Source organism: Accipiter gentilis, chromosome 18 (assembly GCF_929443795.1).
Source record: "Accipiter gentilis chromosome 18, bAccGen1.1, whole genome shotgun sequence".
Taxonomy (NCBI): domain Eukaryota; kingdom Metazoa; phylum Chordata; class Aves; order Accipitriformes; family Accipitridae; genus Astur; species Astur gentilis.
This window is the reverse complement of record NC_064897.1, coordinates 3,159,211-3,179,204: the sequence shown is the minus strand read 5'-3', so window position 1 is coordinate 3,179,204 and position 19,994 is coordinate 3,159,211.

Below are 19,994 nucleotides of genomic sequence, written 5' to 3'. Positions count from 1 at the left end.
TGAGGTCAGGTGTAGCAGAGGACACTTCAGGGAGACCAAATCAATCAGGGAGCCAGGCAGCACATGCAAGTTGTGGCAATGCACAGACTAGCCATGGCTTTTTTAATGTCACCACGGCCATTTGTGAAACAGGAGAATTCTCCTACGAACAGCCATACCATAGGCAATTCGTGGTTAGAGTTATTTTCAGCCATGAAATGTGCTCGACTTCTCTGCACCGTCGGGTGGTGACTGCTTCTGCATCCTCTGGGGGAGAAAAGGGCAGAAGGCAAATCTCCAAGGCTTGGGTTTGGGACCTACAGGCAAACTGCTGGAAAACCAGTGCTCTGGCATCGGTGCAGTCATTTCTGCTTATTGCGGTGTCAGCTCTGGAGAACACTTGGTGGCCAGCGATGGAGAAGTTATTTGAGAGAGAAGAGCGAGATGCAGTCGGTGCCCAAGCACAGCGCTCTTCTCAAGTGACACCGCAGCGCTGTCATAATGCTAACAGCTCCCTACCGAATCCCGCAATATTTATCCTCTATTATTTAGAATGCCTTGGGTCATTTTTTTCTTTTTTTCTCGGTGCTTTCCCAAAAGCTGGCGGCAAGTGTCTTTCTTTTCAAGACCAGCAACAAATCGGTGCAAAATAAACATGCTGTCACGAGAGCATGTTACACACCTTCAGCACAGGTCGCAGAGACACTCCGAGTGTGGATGAGGCAAACCAACACCACCACCCCTGCAGCCAATCAAGCAAATATTCCATTCCAAAAAATGTCATTTTGGCAGTAGCACGTGTCAAGAAATCAAAGGCACAGGGGACCCCACCGGGACAGGGGACCGGGCCGGGGTTGCTGCCCTCGGGATGCTGTCCTGCTGCCCGCAAACCACCGCGGCGCGGAGCGAGGAGCCGGAGAGGCGCAAGCCCAGCGCTCCGTACACCTCGCGCCGAGGAGATCGTGTTTGTGTACTCAGGGCGTGAATAAAGGCAAAATTTTCCAAACTATTTTAATGTAAATACAGGGGCGTCCACAGCTAACCAGCACGGCAGTTTGACTGGGATGACTGCCAAGGAACAAATTTAATGCAATGTATTTCATTTACTCCCAGACAATGGGTAAATGGCACTCTCTCGCTGTTTAAATGGCATACCCACCGCTGTCTACGTGTCTGCCCACAGGTGTTATGCAGCACGAACACTTACCGTCTGTTAACATAAATTTGTTCGCTTGTGTTTGCTTCCCTCTTCCAGCCTGGCTGCTAAGCCTATCAAAGGTCCCAAGCTAAACAAGTACAAACACTGCTCGCGAAGTGTGTAGGCAGCAATTAAAGCGCGCCGAGGTAGGGTGCAGCGTTTTAATCACGCTGGCCGGTGGCCAAGGAGCTGCAGAAGTGAACTGTGCTTCCCCAGCCACGGCGGAGGAAGGAGGAGGAATTCCCTCCGTGCCTCTAATGCGATGCTCTCGACCGCGCTCCTTCATTTCAGAGCTGTGCCCTCGTCCGCGGGTTTCTACCTGCAGGTGGATACTCACACGCGTATTCTCAAAATTTGCCTTCTCCACAACTATTCTTGCAACCATATTAAATAGTAGTAACAGCCCCGTTTTTTCCCTGACAATTATTTGTGACTGGAAAACAAGCTTCTACTGAAGGGAATTTATTACCTTATTCAAGCAAATGCTGACGGCTCTTTGTTGGTTTTGTAGTAGTCATGAAAATTCCGTGCCAAAACAAAAACATAGAAAATATTTTGCTATTACACGATAATAGGGGGGGAAAAGTAATTTTAAAACATCAAACTAAGCTATTTATCAGTTTACAGGCTTAAAAAATGAGCGTGCACAGAAACAGTTTGCTGAATTGTAACCTAAATGTTTTTTTCCTTCTGGGATGAAACCCTGGTATAGTAATGATGATAGGCAGCAAAAAATCTCTTAATTCTGTGAGTTTTTCTTTCTAGTATTTTTTTCAGTTATTCATTATTAAATGTATACATTACGATAAGGAAATAGACTCAGCTCATGTAGTTTTTCCTTTGGACATAAGTACAGGAAAAAAAAAAAATCACGTTTCACTGCAGTGCTCCCAAAACTTTCAGCTCTCTGTTCGCTAGTCTATTGCTGTGAAATAACTAGAAGTGCATCCTGGATATTAGCATACAAATAGTATGTATAATTCAGTATAAACTGAATTGTTTATAAACATCAAACATTATTTATAGCGCTCTCTCACACACACACACACACACACAGATCACCATGGAAACAAAGTAATTGCCATACCATTAGGACGCAATTTCTCTGCGCAGTGAAGGAGAATGGCAATTTATCTGCATCTGGGTGGTTTCACGTTACTGTTTGTGGTCACAGATCTCCCCTCCAAAGTATCTTTTGGATGTGAAATTAGTTTTGATTACCGAAGAAAAGATTAGATCAATATAAGAGTGAGACAATTTGGAACAGAAGAGCACATGTGAAACCACTGCAATTCTTGCACAGGAGTGATGTGAACTGTTCAGCAGCGGGGATTCAAAGACAAACTGAGGAATTTCAAGCCCAGCCGAAGGTCACCGTAGGCCAGTGTTTCCCCATCTTGCCGTTGCCGATGGTCAATGGTTGCTGCCATCTGCTTGCTGCTTGGCAGCCTAAATGAAGTAGTATTGATTACAGATTCAAAAGGTAAAAAAAAAATAGCATGAAGAGACATCCGTGTTTATAATCCTTCTAGTAAGGTCAAGGATTGAATGGACGAGAGAAATGTTTTCCCTCCTTAAAGAACACAGAGTATACGCAGTACCAATATTTAAAGGTAAACAGAGCTCTATTAGAAGAATATAGGGGCAGTTTCTAAAGGACAGATATACCTGCATATAGAGATAGACATCTACTGAGGTTTTTTTTTTAAGAAGAGAAGTAAGAATGTAAGGCATTAAGACCACTGCTTTCCATCTTGCACTTGAAATGGAGGCTACTATACAAAGAAACATATTCTTAGCCCTAACAGAGTTAATGACAAGATTATCACACCTTGGCAATACCAGCTTCCTACTTGGTCATCCCTGCATAACAAGAGCCCTTTAAGACAGTTAAAAGAAAATGGCTGATAACTCATCACAGCATCATTCCAGACTGTATTAAACCATGGCTTGAATTAATCATATATGTTTTAACACAAGAAAACAGAATAAAATTCTCAGCTGAAATTTTCAGTCCTCTCAACCAAGATGTGTAAGGATGAGCTGATAGAATCCTTGTAATTTTGACAAAAGGTTCACACTGAGGCTAATTTTGCAATATTACTGCAGGCAAAACTCCCAGAGATGTTAAGTCAGATTGCAAGGTTACTCCAAAAAGATTGTATGTAGAAAGTCCCATTACTGCATAAATTGAGTTTATTCCCCAGCTAGATTTCCTATGAACTGACCCGCATTCTGCCTCATTAAGAAGTGCTCCTGAATTCAGAATGGAAGATTCCTTTGTGCAATCTGTCCTAACAACAGTGAAACCAGAATGGCTTCTATATTTCTCACAGAGGCTCTTTCTCAGGAGGGGGGAAAAAAGAGTCTCCTCTCTCCTTGCAGATGTAAATGCTGCAAAGTACTTTGGGGGCCTTTAGGATAGAAAAAACCTGCTCGAGTAAACACGGGGTATAATTATCATCATCTGTCATCTCTGCAAATCCATACATTTTATATTCCACTTAAAACAGAAAAAAAAAAAAAAAAAAAATCCTCAGTGGGATGTCTTCCAGAGAACCAATTTAGCTAATGAGAGTGAATATCAATGACTGCTGGCTAATCAGAATGGTATTAGCATAAATTTTACTTAATGAGGACATATTTGCCTGGTGCCAGGAGCGAAATAGTACTGGGCTAGAGTGTAAAATGCAAAGGATGGCTAAGTCTCATCCAGAAAAAAAAATAGCTAAGCAAATAAACAGAAATGTATCTGAGGTCACTGTTATACTAGCGCTTTTTGTGCAACCCGGGATTTTAATCTCACTTGAGGCTTTTCAAACTTTTTCATTACTACAGAATCTTATCAACCCTTTAACTGTGATGAATTAAACACCCCGGGGAACAGCTTGACAAGAGATTCAGTTGAACTCCTTTAACCTCATGTTGGTAGGTAGATCACCGAGGGAACTTGCTTTCTTTTTAATTTAAGGCGCACAATACACACACGCTGCTGCACAGCAAAAGTATATTTTTCCTCTGAGCACTGCGTAAGGCTCTTTTCTGAAAACTGCCCAAATATTACTCTCAGCTTCAAAACCAGCAATGTTACATTGCCCTCTGTCTGCCTGCGAGCGATCTCATGCAGAAAATTCCCTTCGGCCACTATTGTCTTGAAGGAGTTAAGTCCCAGCAGCATCCCAGTGCTGTTATGCACACTGTGTTTCTTCCTTTTTATATGGGCTCCATATTAGACTGTCTGAGAAGTCTCCATGAACAATATGAAAGATTTTTGTCTACAGTAACATTAAGGGGTTAGAGTTCAATGCTCTCACAAAATATTTAATCTTGTGAAATGTTATTTGTAGTGTCATTCTTGTATATACCTGCTTTGAAATTCCTAACCTTAGATTCTTCTATGTAAAGGAATATAGGCCACAAGTGTTCTTACCTTTGATATACTATAGGATCTAACAATATTTAACCGGTGAAGTCATTTTTGTTTCCAAACCTGTGTCTCAAATATGCTTGGGAACGTGGAAACTCACAATGCCCTTATTCATGACATCAAAATCAGTTCCATGGTAACACATTGTGATGACAAAATACACAGATTGCAAGGTCACAAGTCACACTTAAGAACAGGCAGGGGAGAAATTGTTAGTTTAATGAATAACATTAGCCAATTCCAATAGGAATAAAAATAAAGAAAAAAATAAAGTGCCTAAAGTAAACACCCCTAAATGCACTTCAGAACCATTTCATCTTAAGTAGTTCTTCAAAGGCACAAGGCTTCCACAGCTTTCACCTCTGCGGCAAATAGAAGCCCACATTAAAAAGAAAAGAAAGGCGCCGTGCGCTTATGATGGCACTAGCAATGCTTTTCCTCTACATGCACAGAGAGAACCAGCAACCGCGGGGAAGAAATTTTAGAAGAAAAGGAGTCACGATAATTCCAGGCTAAATCCCCCAAAGAAACTCATGATCCTTACGCTTAGCAAGGGCTGGGGTCTTGCACACAGTGACGAGCCACTTTTGAAGCTTGCATCTCCTTGGTCTATAGCCAGGTATTTGAAATATTTCTGTCACAGAAGTCAGCAGTGGCAACTGTGGTACAGACCTTGCTAATGAATCTGAAGTGATTCCTTCATTGCTTATTTACTGAACACTGTATCACAAGAAAGCAATCCAGATTTACAGGGGTTTAATGTACATAGGCCACCTCTGAAATTTAAGGCCTTTTGCTGCAAGGACCCTAATATACGTAGGTATGAGAAATCACTGCAACTAGCTCGTCACCTAAGTAGGTAAAGCCTGCAAAAGAGGGAGAGGAAGGAAAAAAACAAAAGAGAAAATTGTCAGTCCAGTATCCGAACAAATATGCAGATACCTCTAAGACTTTGACATCACCATCAGATTTGCTTGTGACTTCTCAGGGCAACGACAGGAAAAAATTGGAGTACTTCAAGCAAATGAACCAGAAAACCCCGTGGTTAAGGGAATGTTCTTGCATATGGCATGTCTTAGGCATTAGGTGGTTGGTCCACGAAGTTACTGTGCATAAAGTAACAAGAACACATTTGAACGAGTTTTCCCTTCTAACTCTTACATCAAAACCGTCTTTGAAATCACAACTAAAATCTATCACATACAATCTATTTGACGCGACTGTGTCATAAAATTGGCACTGTATGTTCTATGCTTACCACAGTCTGAAAGGTCAACGGAGAGGATAGATTTCCTTTAACCTCTTGTTTAAATAGCATCTTATTTTTATTAGAAAAGATATTATTTTTTGTACCATATCATGGCAGACAGCCCTATCCCAATACATCCTTACATAAACAGCGACTGAACAGCCAAAAAACAAATTGCGACTTAAACTCTACCAGGAGAACCTCAGATTAGCTTTCTTTCCACATATCAGAGCAAAAGATTTGTAAGGCTGGAGCATTTCAAAATAGATCAGGGAGCAGCATCTTTGATTTTATTTAAATGATGTAAAATCACCAGATTATTTGAAAACAATGAAGTATGCTTTGGTAAGACATTAACATTTTTAACATATTCCTGCACTCTGGCAGTGAAGGGGATGGCAAAATTCCCTCTATATTACATAAAACGGCTTGACAGTTGCATACATACTTAACCACAGGTGGGGGGTTCTTCTTAATTTGGTGTCTATCATGTGATGCTTCATAAGCAAAGAATAGCAGGCCATGCTGCTTTATTCAATTGGGTTATGCTTTTACTCTTTCTTCCTGCATGTGAAAAGCATAACAGAGAACTAGCAGAGCAGAAGTAAGATGTGTTTTGTTAGTTGTCTGAAGCCCTGGGGCCCGGAACCGGATAAGTCCTGATATTATACCCTGGATTGAGCAGAATAAATCCATTTTGTTTCCTCCAAACATTTAGCCATTAAAAAAATATGAGATAGAAAAACAGACTTTGCTGTCTGCATGCCTTCTTGTAAAGCTTGCATTGTGGAAATGTCAGAATCATTAGGTCATTGGCATATATTTTGCAAGCTAATGCTTCTACTTTAATTCTCACTGGGGACTGCATGTCTGCTTTTCAAATAAAACCCAGACTGAAGAAGGTGAAGAGAGCTTAAAAATGATGCTGGTAACACTCTGTGATGGCCGATAACACTTCTAGATATGAATAATTTGGAAATATCAGCCAAGGTTGATACAACCACAGCTATTAAAGTACCTACTCTAATACCAAGCCCCACGAAAGTAATTGGTAAGCGTTAAAATTGCCTCGTAAATATTTGTGGCTCCTTTTAAATGCACACAGAGACATGTGACTGAATAAAGTTTTAAAATAAATACAGCACGAGAAATAAATTTAACATGTGAAATTATGCACATAATAGCAGAAGCACGGCGGGTTATACTTCGGAGAAGCCAAGTAGATGAATTTGCTCCCGAATCACCAAAGGCAGATGCAGAAGAAGTGGTCACGGAAACACAAGCCCCATTCCAAAAATAGCTACTTGTCTCTCAAAACATATATTGCTGATAAAATCTGGCATGAGTTGAAGAAAGAGGTTAATACTAGTAGACATAATAACGCAAGCAGAAACACTCTCAGCTCACAACTGGATAAATAAGTCTTGAACTTGCAGCAGTCCCTCCTCTGCATGAACGCATACTCCCCAAATCAGCTTTTCAGCTCTTTACAGAAACACACACACACACACACACACACACACACACTTCTGCGATGGAGCACAGAAGCACCTCTACTCCCGAGAGAAAGACGGATTCCTTCACTGATAGCCCTGCCCTTGCAGAAGCCGACCCGGCTCCCCTGCGCGACTCCCGCAGCCCTGCCGAAACCTCCCGCGGGGAGCGGGGCAGGGTTGGCACCTCCAGGCTTTCCACCTTGAGCTTGGGGCTCTAATGAACTCGAAATAGCCGGTCAAAACCCAGCCAGAACCACAGAGTGCTACCTGGTTTGGTAGCATGGCCAGTTTAAACCGTACGAAACCGCAAGTTGAGCGCGATTCTGATACCGGCTTATAAATCAACCCAGGTTTATCTGAAAATGAATTTAGACTCGGTAGGCAAGTTAGTGAACTTGAACAAACCTTCAGACAAACGCAGTTTTTATTCTGAATTTCTAAACAAATCCTCAAACTAAACAAATCTCAGCAGTTTCTGTTTTCATTGTGGACATCTTGCACAGCCCTAACTAGTTGCAGATTTCTGGGTCCATTTTTGTGTTTCTGATCCATATTTCGTGGTTGCACGCTCCATAACAATCCTACAGGATATATCCCGACCAACTTTCACAGGAACTTCATGTACTGTGACACACTGGCTTAGAGTTACATTGCTCCAAAACATAGGAAAATCAGCTGTGAACACTGAAAGGTGCCATTTCACCTGGCATTTTTCAAGCTATCTATTTAGCTTCTGAGTACTTTAATAAGTCAAAACTTTCCGATAAACTTCTTTAAAGTGAAAATGCAAGACCCAAACAGATCATGGGCAATGCATAAGCATAACCCTGTAGCCATTAGAGCAGAGATGTATTGTAAAACCTGAATCATGCTGTGATGTAGAAAACTTTTCGGGTTTTGCTGATCTCTTTCTTCAGCCTGTTCTCCTTTGTATTTAGTTTAATTAAAATCAGTCTGGCCCTACAACCTATGCTATGTATCACAAATAAATAACAACCATTCTGTGTCATTCCTCTGAAACCGTATGACAGTTGCATTATCCTATACAAATAAAAGATGAGTTTACAGGCACTCAGCTTCTATATGCAAGTGCCTCCCCCTTTCTCCACAGCAAAAGTGGGTGAGATGATCAGCAAGTAACTCATTAGAAATGCAAAATTAAGTTTTATTCAATTCTGTTTATGATTCATTCTTGTCCTTCAACTAATATTTGAGCGGTTCAAAGCATATTGGGAAAAGGTGAATTCCCAAAAGCTTGAATACTGGAATAAAATAATTTCCAAAATGTAAGCCCAAAAAACATTAGAAATGTAATCTGTGCAATGTAAATAATCCTGTTAAAGCAGCAGTCTCTGACAAAGAGCAGAATGTCATCTTAAGTATCAGTACCTTCAGTGAATGTGTGTGGACTGTTCAGAGAGGAAGACGGTTTGCAGGGAAGACTGGGGAAATCTGAATTAACACAGTTTCTTTGAAATATTGTGGAAGTCAAGCAAGTTTGGAAACATTTTCAAAAAATGACTACATATTTTCACAATTGGCTTTGGATATAAATTTTCGCTGATTATTACCTCGGTGGTACACCTACTTATTCTTAACTGCTATACAAAACCAGTTTGCCAAGTATTGGTCTCATGTATTTTCCTTTTCAGATCAAGCACAAGAGTAACTGGAACATGATTAAAAAGAAGCCCATCTTATTGCTCCTGTGAGAACAACGGCAATATTTTTGTGGGTTAGAGCAAAAGACAACACACACTGCAAGAGAACTACCCGTCTAAAAGGCATGGAGTGTTTCCATTTTAGCCTGTCCTTAGATTTAACTGACTTCATGGAGAGCCCGCTCTGCCTCGGTTTCTCACCAATTCCCTCTTTTCACAGTTTGCTTATTCTATAAAAGACTCGCTATAGTTTATATCTTGCAATGGAAAATTCTCACTGGAGTGATGATCACTCCTGAGCATTATCTGGTACCGTAAATTTGGAGGCAGCCTCTAGAAGATGAGGAGAAGATAAAGGGATAAGTGCAGGGCTCATGCCCATCACAGCACTGCTCCAATACACCTGGCACACAGCTGGAAGAGGTTCAAGCAACATTCTCCTCTTCATGAAGACAAGTGGGGGGGAGGGCAAAAGTAGCTATTATTTTCAAAGTGCAGGGTCAGAAGCACTAGGTTTATTGAGGACAAGAGCAAATGAGTTGCCACCCTAAATTACAGAAATCACAACGATACAGCTTTTGGAAAAATTAAGCTATGGGGATAGAAATCTCCTAGGAGAGAGAAAAAGAGGGAAAGACTTGAGGTATTTATAACTATTTTTTGACTGTGACTGCTTAAATTTGTTATCAGATTTTGATTTGATTATGTGGATCACAGAACTAAAACTGAAGAGGAAGTCTGATCTGATTTATATACCAAAAAGAAGCCCACAGAAGGTGGAAGCAGGGACGAGCTACCCAGGAGGAACAGAGACACTGCTTGAGCTGGCAAGGATAGAGCTGGGAAAGCCAAAACTCAGCTGGAGCTGGCACTAGCAAGGCATGTGAAATACAAGAAGGGTTTTTTTATAAGTACATTGACAGCAAAAGGAAGGCTAAGAACAGCATGGTCCCATTGCTCATTGGGATCTAGTGACAAAGGACATCTAAAAGGCTCAGTTACATGATGCCTTTTTGCCTTAGTTTTCACTGATGGGCTTTGCCCCCGTATCTCCCAGCTCCCTGAGCCTCCTAGCAGAGTCCATGGGCATGAAGCTGTATCCAGAGCAGAAGTTAGGGATCACTTAACCCACTTGGATACATGGGACTCCATGGACCAGAGCGGATGGGTCCGAGGGTGCTGAAGGAGCAGCCCAACATCATTGCGAGGCTGCTCTCCGTCCTCTTTGAAAGGTCTTGGCAGTTGGGGGAGATTCCTGATCAGCGGTAAAAGGCGAACACCTCACCCCTCTGCAAGAAGGTAGAAAGGAGGATGGTCCGAGTCAATCAGCCTCACCTCGGTCCCTGAGCGGGTTGCGGAGCAAATCCTCGCAGAAGCCATTTCCACGCCTAAGAAGGGCAAGAAGGGGACTGGGAGCAGTCAGCATAGATTTACCAAGGGCAAAGGATGGTGACCAACCCCACTGCTTTTCTAACAAGGTGACCGGCCCTGTGGACAAAGGCAGTGTGGAAGGCAATGCATGTTGAATACCTTGGCTTCAGCAAGGCTTTGACATAGTCAAACCCCAGGACAAAAAGAAACGGAGTGTGCGTGCCCATACTGTGAAAAGGAAAAGACGGGAAAACGTTGTGGGACTCTTTTTGAATACAGATACGACCAGTAACTGAAATATCAAGTTTTTATAGGTTAGACTTCAGTGCATAAGTTATTCTCACACCCAGAGAGTGTGTACAGGCTACTAGTTAGCTGAAGTTACAGAAACAGTTTTGAAAAGAAAACCTATTTATAGGAAAAACAATTGATAAAAGCTTTCTTTGATGACATTAGAATGAAATCAAACCGTTATGTGTGGATATGAACTCCGTGTGAAAGTATAACAAAATCTTGAAGAAATAACATTTATAACTGTTTTCTTATAAAACATTTTCAGGAAAGGGAGTACTTACTCAAGGGGTGAAAATGCCAGATATTAGGTTGTTAAGAAAGTGAATACAGTAGGAGGACAGAAGGCATTAAAAGACAGAAAATATATTCTCAGATGTTTTTAATGGCATAGAAAAGCTATAAACGGAATACAAAATATAGTTAACAGAACTCAATTTCCCTGTTATACGTGTGCCAACACATACTTAGAAGCGTACTTAGACAAAAACTTAAGGAAGAAATTAGACTTATTGCTCTGAATCTAGCAGAGAGTACTGATGCACCTTTAGAAGGAGTCTTTTCTCTACCAACTCCAGAAGAGCAAGGGGAAACTCTTTACCTACATCTACCTTCTAAGGGGCCAAGCCAATGCCTGTGTACAGAACTCCACATATCTACCAGGAAAGATGTTTCTTAATAAATGTATTTTGTCCCTCTCTATCTCATCTCACCCTAAGTACTTCAACCTGGTTGTGGAAAATTTCTTTAGAAAGATAGCTCATGTCTGTGAAATTTTAACTTATGCTGTCTGAACACAGTGCTTTACCATAAGTTTTCGGCTACGCTCTGCACCCGTATCATTTCACAAAAAGATATCCAAGCATGGGAAGATACTGAAGTTTACCGATGGTATTTTGCTGTAAGTATAAAGAATGGAACAGTATCACAGACACGGAGCCAGCGGTGTAAGCTTGGAACTTAACAGACGGCAATGTAAATGTAGGGGTGAATAATTAACTTATGTAGGAAAACCAGGACTGATCTAGGGGCCCTGCTAGGCCTTGGGGGGTTAGAGATGGTTATCAATATTTCTCTACCTACAGAGAAGGAAAGTACACAGGAATGATAAATTTGGCTAAAAAATTCTATCCAATCTGGCTGTCATAAATGTTGATCTAAAAACTTTAATCTGCAAAAAATGGATAGTGTATGAAAGTCACTAATGATAACAATTAGCTTAAGAACAGTTTATAAAGAAGACGCCCTTCCTTTGATTTTCTGACGGTAATTGCTGTACAAAATTGTCAACTGAGCCCACTGCGTGAGGCCTCGCAACAACATTTTTGCAACGATGGGAATCACCACAGGCTGTAGTTAATGCTGCAGGAAACCTAACTTAAGCTGAATGCCAGTGAATATGGACAGGAAAATGAAAAGTCTCCGGTGCTTATGCATGCACAAAAACCCCAGTTCCTCATTTGCAGAAGCAGATTGCAAACCGCTTATGACAATGGCAGAGAAAAGGGTTTCACAAACACAGCTTTCGTTGAAAAGGTTATTCTTTCAATTGCAGATGGGTGATTTATAGCTAGAATATAAACCTGGAAAAGACCTTGTGTCAGCAGACACTCTGTCTGAGCTTTCAATAAAAGAGAGGTAGTACAAACACCAGAGTCTGATGTTGTTCATGTAAATAGGTTCGAGAAAATTTTCTCAGTCTCAGACAGGATGCCGTCTGTCACTGCAAGAGACTGTAATGCAAAAATGAGACTTTGCAAAAGGTAATACCAGCGATTAAGGCTGGCTGGCCTTCTGAATGTAAACCTACTCCTTTTAACAGCTTTGGAGGAGAAATTTATGTTGCAGATGGTACTTTACTCAAAAGGTTCTAGATGCATAGCGTGTAAAATTTTAACATAGGAAATAATACAAAAGCGAGTATGTGAAAGGTGTGTGGACACCAGGAGTGGAGAAGACTGGTTAAAAACACATGGTATCTACCTCAAAACTAATACAGATATAGGGGGACCCCTCCCCAACAAATGTCACAAATAAGAATATTCAGAAACTGTGGGGGGAAAGAGAAGAAACTCTGATTGTAAACAAGGTTAGACCTATAGGCCACATTTGGTGTATATAGGTTTATATACACAGATGAATAACTATTCATGTTTTGGTTGTGGATTATTATTCCTAATTTCCAGAAGTACCACCATTAGAACATGCAATCATGAGATATGTGATCTCACGTAATGAAATCTCTGTTTGCATAGAAGTTACCTGCCTTGGAGGACCAATGATGCTATTAACGCATTTTTATAAATTTTTATAAATATACTGAAGCAAATTGAAGCAGAAGACATACTGTGACAGTATATCACAGGACTTAAAGTCTTTGTAGTCACAAAATAGCACACACAAGGTATTTGACAGCAAATGCAGTAATAAAAATCACTCGTTTCCTGTAGAACAAGTTTATTCATTTCTCTGAGGAGATTACTAAGAAAGTCCACACAAATAGTGCCCACCTTCAGTCTGTACGAAAGCAAGAGGAAAGACAAACATCCTGAGGCTCCAAGATCCAAACCAGAGCAGATTAGAAAAGAGAGAGGGGATCAGCCAACATCGGTTTAAGGGACTGAACAAAACATTGTGGAGAGCTACAAGGAGCACCAGCTCAGAGCCTGACGGAGAGCTATGCAGAATTTGCTGCATTGTCACTTAAATTTTTTCCCCTCCTTCATGGAGAAATGAAAGTCCTCCGTGAGGTCCGACACCTTATTTTGTCCTGTTAGTTTACAGCTATTAAGGTAAGCAGCCTGACTTTGATCAGGGATCCATCTCCCTTTCTCCCAAACTCTTCTTTTGAGCAGTCATTAGCTTACATTGAAATTGCCAAGTGATTTGTTGGTCACCACCTAAAGACACAAGACAAGCTGCACAAAACTTACAGTTCAGGCAGACAACCGTGATGATGGCAGACGGGAAAAGGGAAGCAACAGAAGCTGAATATTAAGAGACAAGTGGAGGGAAAACAGACATACTAATTCCTTTACTATGTTACTAAAAATTTCCCTTTCCATCTCCTCCAGCATCTTCTTTCAAGACAGTTTAAAGAAATAGGTCATCTACCAGGCAAAGTGAGTTTTGAAAAAGAGAGGGTAAAAGACAGACAAGATTTATAGTACGTATATTAATTTGGTCTAAGGAAAATTGCCCTGAGACTACGGGGTGCAGTTATCCCACGATGTCTGTTCCTGCTCAGCTGTATTACTCATCCAGAATTGATCAATGGTAGTAGTTCAAGATCCCTGAAGTAAATTTCTAGATTTGTAAGCAGGGACCTATGGATTTATTCTAGCTGTTTGGCCTGCCTTGACCCCTCCCTAGATTTCTGCCCCATTTTGTGCATTTAGACCTCAATGGAGGAAAATGATTGATAAATGTACTTAACTTTAAAGAGGCGATTAAAGCCTACAGACATCAATGGCAGGTAAGCACATAATTACTTATGTCTAGAATAAAGATGAGATTTGTACGCTTTAAGTGCATTCCTAAAAGGATTTCTTATGGGAGATTTTTTCATCTTGTTTTGCTCACCTATCACAGAGATTTCTGTAAAGAACTAAAAGCAGAAATGTCTCTTTGTCAAGGATGTTTAAGAAAGAAGCAACATTTTGATTTGCTTGGAACACAGTATATTTTATCATATATTAATTTCTTCAAACATTTGTAGTATCTGCGTAAAGGGGTTTTTGAGACAGTGTAATCTACCTTTTGATTTTTCAAGTATGATGTCTATGCCTCTACTTTTGATTCAGCCACAGTAAACAAGAAAGCTTCCTTCCCTTTTTGTAAAGCCTGTTTGATGCTGTTTCTTGATCTTGAATTAGTTGTTGACTCAAATCAAATGCAAATCAAGCCCTTTTACAGTATGAATCATAGCTGCCCTTGGTTAAGGGGGTAAGAAGAGATGAGAAGGGAAACATTACATTTCTGGACAATGCTGATGCCTGAGGGCTGGTGTGACTCATACTTAAGAGGGCCGATATGCACTTTCAAGTCAACATCTTAGGAGATTAAGAAGCAACTTCAAACGAGGCTTTCAAAGGGAGAAGAAAACAGGAACTGGAATAAGCAACAGAGTAATGCACATGGCCACATCCTGAAGTCCTCACTGATGCAAGATTCCCATTGACATTAACTTTCTGGTTTGCAAGCACTAAGCTTAGAGTTCATGGTTTAAGACTGACTGTCAGTTAGCTGGGAGTTTCAAATAGCTGAAAGTCCCCTCACTAGAGTTTTAAAGTAATTATTTTTTGGTCAGATTTTGTAACAAACAGGAATCCAGAGAGCTGTATGTCATTTTCCACAAAAAAAAGTTTCCTTCTCATATAGATGGCATTGTTATGAAAACCGTGGACATATCTGTGGTTACAAGGAAGAGTATATGGAGGGGGGCATTTCTATTTGCTGAAAATTAGATGTGGAGGACAACTCTCAAAGAAGTATCAAATAAATTATTTTTGCATCCCATCTAATTTTACTCTATGTGGGAAATCAATATGGAATTAGAAAACTGTTTGCCCATGCAGCAAAGCATCTCTTTGCCGATGAGAAAGAGAGACAGAAACAACACATTATAAAATTAGTAAGTCAGAAGTGTACCCACTTCTGCTATTTACCATAGACAGAAATAACTATTTCTTTGCAAACGTAGGTGAGAAATACTTTTTCTTCAGTTGACTAAAAACTGAAAGAGATTTTTGGCTATTCCTTTAAAGACTGTTTTGGGGGGATGTTGGTGTTTTTTTATTCAAAGCTTGTTCCATGCATTACTTTCCTACCTACCACATGCATTACTGCACATGAGCTCCTTTTGTATTTGGCTACACAAGATTTAATTGCAGAACCTATACGCCTCTCTTTGGAGGACAAGGAATCAACATGTCTTTTGTGTGTGAGCGTGATTCTGTCTTAATCCCATAATAATTTTCTAATTCCTTTCATATTCTTGTCATTGGTGCTTAAGACAAAAACTTGGCAAAAGGGCTTTAAAACAAAGTCAACGTATTGCTCAACTAGTTTAAAAAGAGCAAGGAAGAAGAGATTTACCTATTTTTAGACTATTTTGTTTTAGCAACAAAACAAATACTTTTACTTTAAAGAGTTCAGATGACTTGGTTAAGAACATTTTGGATTAAAGAACAAACGCAATTAGGATTGCTTGGCAATCACACTGGGGTAATCAGCCAACGATCCTGCACAGAGATATCCTACTTCTATCACTTTTACCCAAAGGAGGGCATTGTACTGAATGCCAATGATCCAACCAGCGCCTACTATCAGCAGGCAGCCGTCCATCAACCCTCCTCCTCCAAAATCTCTGGCCGAAACCTGGCCCCCCTCGTCCCCGTCAGGCTTGCCAGCGGGTGGGGAGCCGGGGGTCTCGCCTCGCCGGGGGTGCGCTGTCGGCTGGCTTCGCCCGCCGTCCTTCCCACTCCTCTCGATGGCACCAACCGCCTGCGTTAAGCCACACGTTCCGATATGACAGGTTAAACACCAAGAATGAGGAAATCAAACAGCACACAAAATCGGCCAGGCAAGTTCTCTGGACAAATATTTCCAATTAACTCTGCAGCAGGGCCCAAGTTCACTCTGGAGCTGGCTCCGTAACCAGAAACCTCGCAGTCGGCGGATGGGTTTCATGTGGTTGTGCTGTGCTGTGTGCAGTTTGGCAGCGAAGAAGCTAGTCCTGGGGAAAGGACATGGTGGGAGGATCATAAAACTGGTGTGCGTGTGTGCGCGTCGGGGGTGGCACTCACTTTTTCTGGTTGCCATTTAAGCAGGCAAGGCAATGGGATTCAGGTGCCATGGTCCCCTGGGCACCTCTGGAAAGACGGGGGGTAGTCAGGAGCCATGACACGGAGATGTCCTTGTTGTTTCCCACCCTGAGCAGACCTTCTGCCTCAGCCCAGCCTTTCTGGGACAGTTTTACGTTCATTCAGCAGGGACAACGCAGGCACTAAACCATCTGCCCAACTTGCTTACGACGTTAACAAGCTTAGAACCCTCCGTCTGTCAGAACCGCTCCTGAAGGCAGGTCGTGTACTCGCAACACATTGCTCCTTTAAACCGACGATAGGTTTCTGTCTTGCCAGACCTTCAGTAACTGCAGCTTTCGGGTTTTGGCTAGCACTGAAACAGCTTCTGCTATATATACCACAGATAGCTTCTAATCTGAAAATACTAGCATTAATAGCAATGCATTTGATATGCATTCAGCCAGTTACGTCCTTGATTAAAACAGTAAAGCCTCTAAGAAATATTTGAGAGAATATGTCCACGGAAGGGACTGGTGTGCATTTGTGGTGTCTATTCTTGTCTGTTTAAAATGAAAATTGAAAGTCAGGTTGCCTAGGTTTTCCATTTTAACTTAACTTTCTAGTTGTCTTCCAATGTCAAGCTGCTAATTATACACAGGTGGTGTAATAGTCAAGTGATGGAAATTTGAGGCTTGTGGCATAGAATACTTACAGTTTTGCATAGATTGTAACATTTTCCAGTGAGCAATGCTATACCGGATTTACAAAACAGAGCCATAAAGTTAAGACCCCAAATCCCCACTTGCAAAGAAACAGCACAAAGAGCAACAACTCCCACCAACCAGTAGTATCTCCTCAGATCAACCTCTGACAGAACTGATGTGTACTCATCATTCAGGTAGGTAAACTCATGTATTGAGTTTTCTGCTTTAAATTCCTCTTCTTTAAACATGGATTCAAATATCTTAACATGTATGTGGAAATGCTGGAGGAATAAACTCCCTGGCAATATTTATCTTTTTTTAAAGAAATATATATTGTCATATTTTACACAGCACTGTTTTCTATTTCCTCAAGCAAAATGGGATTAAAAAAAATAATATCTGCACTAGCCCACAGTCCCGCCTGTACCTCCTGCACCCTTCTTTCTATCACAGCTGGGTACAGATTTATTAAGGGCGGCTAATGGGTCTTTAACCTCTCCTTTCTCCACTTGCAGCAGCTGCGGCGGTGCATCGCTTTGGCTCTTGGACGGCTGCCTGGCCGGGTCGGGGCCGTAGGTGCAGTGGGGTGCACAGCACCCACAAGCCCTGATGCACAGCTGCTGCCCAGCCCACGTGGGTCGGACGCGTCCACAACTCGTGGGCTCGCTAAAGGACCCCGGTTCCTCCACGCTCGCCGTTTGTGACCCAGGCCTGCAGATACACGCTCCCAAATGTTAAACAGGGCTGCACCCAGCCCTGCATACACCTATTTATTCAGGCCACCATATGTAACTGATTAACAGAAAAGAACGTTTAATATCAACATCCCCTGGTCAGGTCATTCCAGCCTAGATTTCAGATTCATTCGTAGTGAGCACCGGTTCGGTCCCGCATTTATCTGCCCCGAGACGCCGTCGCTATTAACTGAGACCAGGATCCCACCGCATTAGGCCAAAGGCACGTACGCAGAAACAGCAGCAAGAAGCAGCGGTGCTCCAAAGAGCCGGCAGCCTGGACAAGCCATTAGGAGGAGAGGTGGGAAGACAGACAGACAACAAAGACACAGAACAATGTTCTGAAAGGCTGAAGCAGCTTAGGAGCAGAAGTCTTACTTACTTTCAACAGTGCTTTTGAAAACTGCATCCAAAAGGACTTCTCCAAGATCACGTAGGAAGTCAGGAGCGAAGCAGATGTAAGAGTAGCAGTCCAGTACCCACAGGACCCCAAAGCTCCTCCAGGGTGGCTGGAGGCAGACTTCGAACAGTATAGATAACCAAACTGTGAGATTAGATCCCAGTCAGGAAAAAAGTTAAATAGTCCAGCAGTGCTGCTGAAAACAAGCAATATGGCACTGGCGCTAATGCTAGCCTCGGCATCCAAACCACTGAAAAGAAAACCATGGGAGCAAGGCTCGCAGGAGAAAAGGGCTCAAAACCTCACAAACAGCTATGAGGGAGGGGGAAAAGGATCTGCAAACTCTGCAGTCATCCATACAAAACTACATCAAGATGTATGGCTACCAAGGTCCTCGTGGCGTGATGAACAACATGCACCCTTGGCTCCTGAATTAATGCAGGCTTAAGATAAGAGAACTGCAACCGGGAAAGAAAACTAATGTAACCAGAAGAAATGAGAAAATGGAAGAAGGGCTAAGGGGGAGGGAACAGACTCAAGTCCCTCATTTCTCTCATGCAAGCAACAGAAAGTCCCAAATTTAAGGAGCAACCTTGAATTCTGGTTTGGGTTTGGCTTTTCTTTTTATGTGGGCATTTTTTTTTGATTTTTTTTTTTTGGTGTGTTTTTTATTCTAATATGATGCCAGCAATAGCAAACCATATGCTGCAAGAGATGGCTGTCCAGGTAAGTAATGAAGTGGTAAAACAAGAGTTCCTAATGCCTCAGACCCTTGCCCCGCCAAAGGGGTGGCCTGGCTCCAAGGTACTGAAGGACAAGCCAAGGTGGGGGCCAATCAGCCCTAGCTTTCATCAGTCAGTGAGTTAAGCACAGCCCGATGAAACTATTAGGATTTCCAAGACTTTCTCTAGACACCCCTGACAGACCACGCAGGGGAAACGTTCATGCTGTGTTTGGAGGAGCAACCTGGGGCTGCTGCCAAGTTCCAGTTTGCTGCCCAGGGGCACCACACACATCTGCAAGTGTGCAGCCCCATGCTGTCCCTCCGTGACAAAGGGGACCCCACGTGCTTGGGGAGACAAAGTGGCCTGACACGCTGCCAGGTAGGACTGGAAAAGCTCTCGGCACGGAAGCGCACCAGAAAGTCGTGTGTTGCACTCACGGCTGCTCCCAAGACAGTCACGAAGAGCTCTGTAGACACCTCTACTGGGCAGCATCCTACGAGGAGAGGACATCCAAACCTCCACAGAAACTTGCTTTGTCGTTAACCTTTATCTCCTCAACGAAGCCATGTAGCTACATTCACGTTCCAGGCACAGTTTAGCACAAAGGCTCTTTGCGTGTGTCTCCGCAGTAGTCTTTTTTCGCTCCACAGGAGATGTCCAGGTTAGGTCTGCTTCTCTCCTGGCAACAGTCTGGGCTTATTTACCCTCCTGGAAAGCACTCTGAGGGAAACAAATAAGCTCAGGCTCTCAAAATCAGGCCTGTGGTAGGCTTAGGATAAACAGGCTTTGTGGAAACTCTCTCTATAGATGAGCATTTCACAAAGAGAAGTCCGTAGCGGAACCATGTGCCCCATCGCTGCTTCTCACATTAAGGAGCTCTCTCCTTGGGGTCTGGGGGGGTCAGCAGGGAGGCTGAGTTGTACATGGGGGGTTTTTTAGCACCTACTCTCTA